The sequence below is a fragment of the Linepithema humile genome, chromosome 6 (genome assembly GCF_040581485.1).
Source record: "Linepithema humile isolate Giens D197 chromosome 6, Lhum_UNIL_v1.0, whole genome shotgun sequence".
NCBI lineage: Eukaryota > Metazoa > Arthropoda > Insecta > Hymenoptera > Formicidae > Linepithema > Linepithema humile.
Window position 1 is genome coordinate 6,722,631 of NC_090133.1, and position 9,026 is coordinate 6,731,656.

A 9,026-nucleotide genomic window follows, 5' to 3' on the forward strand; every position below is an offset into this window, starting at 1 on the left:
ACGTATCGATTTAATTTGAATAAGCTCTGAGAAACAGATAATTTATACGAATATCTCGTTGACTTCATACGGTTAATGTGTGGCAAATTCATCTTCAAACTGGGCCACGGGTATTTCTCGCCACCGCGTAAAAATTTATAATCAATAAAATTCTGTGAATTCGCGAAAGTATGCCGTCCAATATATATTTGTCCGTAAAAGTAAAGCATGCGAATCTAATAATTTAATTTTACGTCAATTGTATTCTTTACACCGCGCGCAAGAGCGTCATAGCGCTCCTCTCTTCTCTGCCGTGAAAAATGTAGGATGAAAATATCGCGAAACGTATCGCAGCGAGACGAGAAGCGCGGCGCAGTTAATTGATCGTTCGCTGCAGCACGCGGCCCCGGAGAAGAGACTCCTCGCGATGTCAGAAAGCGTCCCGACAGCCGGCAAAAGTTGCAGGTGGTTTCCGCCTCGCAGAACGCGCGTATCTAACATCCGCGGGCAAGAAGCAATATACCACATCGGCGGCTCCGGCTGCGAAATGAGGCCATTTCACGCCCCTCGTGCATTCCCTGTGCGATGCGTCCCCTTTTTCCACTTCAAGATACGTCAACGCTTCGCAGAACAATCGAGGGAGAGTTCAGTGCACCGTCGTCGGGGAGTTGCATGAGTCTCTCTCTCTCCTCCTCCCCCCCCCCCCTCTCTCTCTCTTTTAGCGGTGTAGATTCACCGGCGAGAACAGCGCTTGATTCTAATGAAGTTTCGAACTTTTCGAACCCGAAGCGCGGTCTCCCGAGTGTACCGCGGCCGACAGGCGTTCTGTTTATTCGAAATAATTTCGACGCGCCGCGGCGAAATGACTCGCGTGCATGCGGATGGCACAGTTTCCAATTAAACTTTCCTCACGACAACAATCTCATTTAATTTTTGCGGTCTCCGCCGCGCCCACCATCGGCCGTATGTGTGCATTATCCAATTAGCGCGCAATTTGCCGTACCGCTTTCAAGCTTCGCCGTCTCCGCGAAAGAAAGGGAAAAAAAAAAAAAAAAAAAAAACATAAAACGAACGATCTGATTCATTGTATTCGCTCGGCCTGAACTTATATCCTCTCGTGACAAGCGGTACACCCCTTAATTCGAACCATCATCAGCCTGTGTATCATTACATATTCAAATTCGACCAAATCACACCGCGTCGGGCGATCGAAATTTACTGCCGCTCTACGCTCTGGCGTGTCTACTTCCAGTTTAGTTCGCCATCGACGGCAAATGCTTGTCGAAATCGGTCGTCTGTTTTTCTACTTTGTGATATATATATGTCGCCGGCGTCCGAAGTGATCGGGTCGGGTTCGTTGCACCTCGAAAGTCCCTCGAACTCGACTCGGCTGACGACACGGATGGATTTCCCGCAGGAACGTCGACCGAGGCTTTTACCGAAGTTTCAAACTCGCCCGCCCGCCCGCGTACATCAGAAAATTCAGACCCTCATTTAATTAATAGAATATCCGGCGTAACTGTTCACAGCCGAGCACTGAGTTTAATTTTAGCCGGTTTCGGACCGAGTGTTTTTTTTAAATCCGATATCTATATAGGCTTAATTTCTCGCAGAGCTCTGAAGTCGTAGAATTCATATTATCCCATTGCAATCCACAATAAGCGAAAATTTATTTGATTTTTATCCAGGAGAATAATAACATTATAAAAGAGAAAATTTTTAATTTAATATCTCTCACATACAATATTTGAAATTTAATATTTGTTATTATTTACGTTCCAAATGTCAACAACAATGTTACATTTATCTGCGTGATTATTGGAGAGAGAAGGAAAGAGAGAGAGAGAGAGAGAGAGAGAGAGAGAGAGAGAGAGAGAGAGAATTGCTGCAGCCCGCGCGGGTGGACGTACTATCCTCCGCGTAGCAAGGTGCAACGTCCGGGCGCAGCATCCCTCGCGTCTCGTCGATCTGAATGCCGACTTCGGGATAATGGATTCGCACACACGCGGCGGTGTTCCGCGACTCAATTTTAAGGATAATCATACCCGCCGATCGGAGAGAAAAGGGAGACGTGGGCAATGTTTTGGCGGTCGCCGGGGGGGAGGGGGGCGGGGGAGGGGATCAAAAGGGGGGAAAACACTGACAGCGGACGGGCGCGGGAAGGGGCGCGGGAAAAAATTAAAGCACCGAGACGCCGGCAGGGGCGTACGCCGCGCCGGCACGACAAATGGGGTGTGGGCGCGAGGGGTGGGTGGCCGGGACGCGGTGCACGCCGGGATGTCAGAGGGGGTTGTTCGGCCGACGCACGCGCCCTTCGCTCGGCCCTGACTGCACCGCGGGGCGGTTCAATGTTACGGGAGGGCACTGACCCGAGCGAGCCGAGAGGAAACCACCCCTCGGTGCACCGAGGTGGGTACACTCCTGGTTATACCGTAGAAGCCCGTCGCTGCCGCCGCCGCCGCCGCCGGTCCCTGCAACCAGCCCTGCGACGATCTACCCTCGATGTCCTCCCTTCCTCCCTCCCTCCACCCCCCATTGGCGAGCGTTCACCGCCCTCTCTCGCGTCGTCCTCGTCTTTCCGCTTTATCGTTCTCTCTGTCTGTCTTTCCGCCGCCACCGCCACCACCATCCCGGCACTGCCGATGAGGGTGCAGCGGCGGCGGCGGCGGCGGCGGCGGCGGCGGCGGCGGCGGCAGCAGCAACAGCAGCAGCAGCAGCAGCAGCAGCAGCAGCAGCAGCAGCAGCAGCAGCAGCACGGCCCGGGATACCCATTATCCACCTCTCACAAATCACCTGGACCACCGTTTACGCATCGCGGAGTGTCTTGTGCGAGCAGCCGGGATTCCGGCAGGCGGAATTTCTGCCGGCGCTGCCGCTGATGGGATTGGAGGACAGATTGAACATTTACGCCAAGTGCGAAGAGCACATTTATGCTCAATCACTCGTGAGTTATGGTGATGTATCTCACGCCTGTAACGCAGTCTCCTCGCAATCGATACTCTTAAACGGGATGGAGGACTCCTTTCGGCCGCATTAATGTATTATTCATACTGTTTGCACGGCACCGATATGTGTGTATCGGCGCTATTCATTACCGCTGATTCTACACTAATACAGTTTCTACGATAGTCTATTTTTTGTCTCGACCCAATCCTACACTAAATCTAGTTCCACAAGTTCTATTAGATTCTACCGGCTTAGTGCTATTTATCGCCGTAGAATGAGAACAAGAATATCAAACGAGAATATCTCTATTCGCAGATCAGCGCAATCGAAAAATTTATCGCCAAGATGTATGCGGCGCTGCCGCACCGCGACTAGGCGGACGGGGTTGTTCAACCCCTCGGATCGCTACTCGGGAGAACAAATCCCGTCTCGACCCTGAGGAGGGGTTTTCGTCGCCCGGTCAAAAAACCCGCTCGAAAGTAAAACTGCGTGACGTCGTGTTGCGATTTAAAAAGAAGTGGGTCCGCGCGTATTTACGAGCGTAAAAAGAAAAGAATGAAAGCGTGGCAGGCCAACGTTTCCCATCGAATAAATGACAATGGAATCACGTTCGTTGAATAAGAAGTACTACTTGACGATGAGGGCTATATAAAGCAATTAAATTATTTCATTAGAATTCTCCGAAAATCTTACCGCGAAACACGGCCGAGGGGAAAAATAATGAAAGTGATGAGTAAAATAAAGAAATGCGAAAGCTGCGTGATGAAAACGGTAACAATGTGTAAATAACGCTTTTTTAATTATAAAAGATACCTTTTGCGCACGTCGATGTCTCATTCTTATACAGTCAGCCGAGCGGAAGACGCGGATTAGAATATTTGATTCAATCCAAATTTACGTCCGTAATTCCATCAATCATCTGTAGGTTCGATCGAAACGTAATAATTCTCGGAGCATTTCAATACATTCTTTAAGATCTAAGTTAATGCTAAGCTAATATCCTGTGAAATCACGTAATTTCCTGTAGACTATAACATTTAACATCGGAAGTCGGCTCCCATCGACGTCTACTCTCCGCAGGCACTCGAGACGGTTTTAGTGGGGGGATTTTCGATGGGGTTAACTCTCGGGGAATCGAGTCGAGTCGAGTCGAGTCGAGTCGATTCCTTGTTATGCTAATTTGTTAACGGGCGAAACCAGGGTAGCTGTGCCGCGCAAGAGAATAATTCCGCGCGAGACCGGCCGACTCTCCGCCGTCTCTTCGTACTCTTGCACCGTTCCCCCGCTCTTTCTCCCGCTCTGTCTCCTGATTCACCTGGCCCTCGGAAATCTTCGTGCGCGTACTTATACATCGAGCATTCGTTCCAGAATATAATTTCTTTTCTGTCGGGCGTTTTGCCCGTCGGCGAAACGAAACGTCGCCTCTCGCATTCGTCTTCCTCTACCGGGAACCGCCTTGCACGAGAAATACGCTCCGCAATCTGTCTTCGCAGAACCATCGGCTGGAACCGGGATAAAAAGGAAGAGGGAGAGGGGGAAGGGATAGATGTGGCACTGCGTAGTGCCGGAAAGAAATTACCGCCGATTATCGTCGTCGACGCGAGAAAGAGAGAGAAAGAGGAACCGGCGAGAAATATCGCCGGCTTCCTCAGGTCCGGCCACCGATGAGAAGATGATAAGCTCGGAACGAAGAAAGTGCTTATCGACCGAGCGTGAGATTTGTGGATTCTAAGCTGCCAATTAGATATCAAATATTTGCATCTAAACACAGATAAGATTGCATCTAAACACAGATAAGATTGCATCTAAACACAGATAAAATTGTTGTATAGCGCTGTAATCTTATCTTTATATCAACATTTGACTCGAAATGTGAATATCTGATCTAATAAAAGAATTTTCTTGAAAATATCGACATGTTTTTTCATAGATAACATTTCATATTCCTAATACGCGACCGATAATATTGAGATATCAGAGATCATCTCTCGAGGCGAGATTTATTTCTCGAGAACCGTCGGTTTCAATAATCGCGCAATTGTCGGAATGCGATAACTTGGCGGTACAAGTGCGCGTCGAATTGTCTCTTATAATTTAAACATCAGACTTACATTTCACTTCTGGTAAGTCTCTCATTATGAATTCCTACGTGAATTATAGAGTGCAATTTCGTCGTAAGAGAGATTCACGAGAAATGTCAACTTCCTTGAAAGAGATAAATTTTTCAACTTCCTTTCAAAGAGCAGAAACGTGATGTCTTGTATTAAAAAAAATTTTTTTTTAAAAAAAGACTTAACAGAGTGAATCAGTGAATAAAATTTTATTCCGTAGCCCGCGACAAATTCGAAAATGATCGGTCCAGCTCCGACAAATTTCACGTCTGGACGTTTTCCAAGCGCCACACGCGGGGAAATATGTGCGCAGACAAATTCCTCGCTCCTGAGGGAGAATCGCGACGGGGTCCAGTCGCAGGTACACAACTCCGTCGCGTCTTTTCCTCCACCCCTACGGAGTATATCGGGAACATTCAGCGGGGGAAAAAAGATGAAAGCAGGGAGAGAGAAAATAGGAAAGAGAGGAGTGAACAAATAGGCTGGCAGGAAGAGAGAGAGAAAAAGAAAGAGCGACATCCAAAGAGAAAGAGAGAGAGGAGGGGGGAGGGGGAGGGGGAGGGGGGAGGAAACAAGAGAAACAGGGGCGTACGTCGTTATTTCGCGGTGGATGCTGCGGGATCAATAGCGTGAAGAGCCGAAGAGCCGACAGGGTGAGCGAGACGGAGAGAGATCGGGGCGGTAGAAAGGCGGCGGGAGGGGGGAGAGGGACTAGCTGAACGGGTGGTGCAGAAGGAAGAGGAAGAAGGAGAAAGAGAGAAAGGAAAGCAGAAATAGCGACGGGGGGTGGCGGGAGAGGAGAGTTTCTGAGCGCGGTGCGGCCGAAGGAGCAACAAGGACGGGAGACAAAGGGTGATTCCCCCCGGTTTCCAGCACCTTTATCGTTCCCTCTTTCGTTTCCTCCTTTTTCATCTCTCTCCGTCACTCTCGCTTTCTCTCTCAATCTCTCTCTTTCTCTCTCTCTCTCTTCCTTTTTCTCTCTCGCTTCTCAACACTCCCTTCCATCGATTATACCCGTCTCCCTTCGTCCCTTGTCATCTCATTCTCTCCGTCTATCCGCTACCCTTACCACCGTACAACCCCAGGAGTCGATGCATCCAGGGTCGTTGCTACCGGCAGCGAACGATCCAACCTTCCAGGCATTCTCCCTCCGTCTCTCCTCCTTCCTCATTCAGCCCGCCTGTCTCTATTTCTCTCTCTCTCTCTCCCTCTCTCTCTCTCTCTCTCTCTCTCTCTCTCTCTGCCTGTCCCTCCGCTGTTCCTCCTTCCTCCTCCTCCTTGTCCGTCTCTCTCCATCTATCTCCCTCCGTCTCTCTCATTCTCTCCTCGTATGCTCGATCTGCGTTTCTCCCTGCACGCTCAATCTACACACGCATTAGCGTCGATACGCGGACTAGCGTACGCGGTACACAGGTGAAGTCATCGGTATGAGTGAATATGCACTTTTTCTCGCACACATACACACGCGGGCACCGGCCTATCAGAGATGCGCGTCCGTGTGTGTTTACGCGCGTATCGTTCATTTCGCGCAACTGCATCGCCACGCGAAAAGAAAGACAACCTGCGTCGCTTGTGGACTTCTGCCCACCTTGCAACCGCGCCAACTTTTCAAGGACGAGCGCCCGCGGCGCCTTACTTTTTCGCGAGCCCCGTCGATTCGATACTGTTGACTCTCGCGAGGAAATCAATGTCTCCTCACCTTGCGTTCGGACCTCGATTAATTTAGTCTTAGCTCAACAGATCTTTCGTAATTTAAAAATTTTATACTTTTACATAATATTAATTAGTATTAGTGCTTGTGTTAATTATATGCAAAGACCCTCATCTTTTAATAAACAATATCGAGTTTTACTCGTTTCTGTAGCATCGGAAATTATTCGTTGTTCTGTTCGTCGTAATTGTTCTTCAACAAACCGCGCTATAATCTGCGTACAAATATCATACTTAAAAGTGAAGTTTCGAGACCAGCGGGATCGAGTTCTCGAGAGATTCTCGAGCTCGCGTTACCCGCAGGATTCAGTAGCCGGCGGGGCCGATCAGAATTCCCGTGGCGGCAGCGACAGCGAGCCCGTGCATCGCGAGCGTCAGGCAACAAGAAGACCGCAGTTTCGCTGCGGGTACCGCTTTCTTCCGTTCCCTTTGTTCAGCGCTTCTGCCCAAAGTGAGAAGAATCCACCTCGAAAAAAGGGTCTAAAACTTATTTTCGCTCGCGGATAGCCGGGACGGTGAACCTGCCTGATCGCTCCGATTCATTAGCATACCTCGAAGTCGGCAATTAGCGTAAACCTGATCTTGACTGTGCAAAATTTTATTTAATTTTTCTTTTTCTTAATATTACAAAGAAGTGCAAAGTTAACTTTAATTAATTCACGGCTGATTAGCAGCGGGAAGGTGCCACTTAAGTTATCCATTACATTTTAAACGTCAGGCGAATCGATCGCACGCACTGTGATTTGCCTGCTCGCGGTGAAATGATTATTGCGACCACACCCGAGCGCAGACCGACCGCCGTGACTTTCTGGGTGTCGAGGATGAGCTCGTCGGAGTGCTCGCTGCGCAGCTCCACGCACAAGTCATAATAATTATTACATTATCATTAGCCGTTAGTCATCCGCTCCTGTAGCAGAGCCGGCAGAAGCGCGGCGCCGCAATTCGCAGAACGCAATCCGAGGAGATGACGGACGATGAATCCGCACTGCGCATTTTTGCCAGGGTGTACGTTTTTTACGCATACACGTGGCACAAGGTGTCCTTCGACCGGCATTATCCCCGTAAATCAAGAGAGAGAGAGAGAGGTCTCGACATTTCGAACCGCATATAGAATTACGCGACAAACAATTGCGATTTAACGATCGCATTCGTAATGTCGAACAGCGAACCTTGCTTTAATAAAGTTTTTACTCGACGCCTAGCTGGAAAAATACTCAGCATTAGAATACACTGAAATTATAAATAATCGAAAAATGTCACTAAGACATTTTCGACACAGAAATGAATGGCAAACAACCGCTGTCCCCGCGAGTGGTATTCTTCAACTGAATCAACTTCCGACAAGTCTTTTTTATCACATCTGAGTCCTGTGTGTATTGTAAATATTTAATTTCATTTTCGTTCGCATTTGCATGAGCGGAGCTCCCGGCACGGCGCGCAGTCCGCGATGCGAAGAAATTACGCGCGAGCAACGTTGCGTGGCCGCACCGGCGCGTCTCCTTTTTCTCCGTAGCGTATAACGAGAGCGTTTGCTCCCCATTTCCTCCTCGGTGCTACCGGGTATTGCCGAGAGAGTACATTAGGCGAGAGTGTGCTGTCTCGCGCGTAGGCAGCTAGATGCGTATCGGATAGATGTATCAAAGCGCGTGTGTGCCCGGCCCTCTCTCTCTCCCTCTCTCTCCCTCTCTTTCTTTCTGGGCGGAAATTATAGAACGATGTGCACGGGAAGAACGAGGGGAATGCAGCATCGGCGCGCAAAAATTTCCATCCGCCTAAGTGCACGAGCGTACATTTAATCGCGCGCAATTTTCGATGAGAGAGCAAGCGCGCGCGAGCGAGCGAGCGTCGGGAGATTCGCGTCATATTTGCACGCTACGAGAAGGCAACAAAAGTGCGCGAGTTCTCGTCTCGTCCGATGCGTAAGCGTATGCATCGGCATAAACGACGATAAGAACCGCAGTATAGTGATGCACATATAGCAGCGCATCTTCTGCGATGTAATAATGCACCGGGATGTCACGCGAGCGTAAAAAACGCCCGGATTACTCGATTTATTTCGCAGCAAAATATAAATAGCGATTTCAAACATGATGATATGCATTTTATTTTGCATTCTACGATACGGAATAATACGGCTATTACACATGTGTTACGTAATTCAAACACGCTTAGACATGCGCCTAATAATACCGCACATCCTGCAGCATGAAACAATAAGGAACAATAAATAGATTTTATAAGTACGTTATATGAAAAAATGATATAATTTATTAAAATATT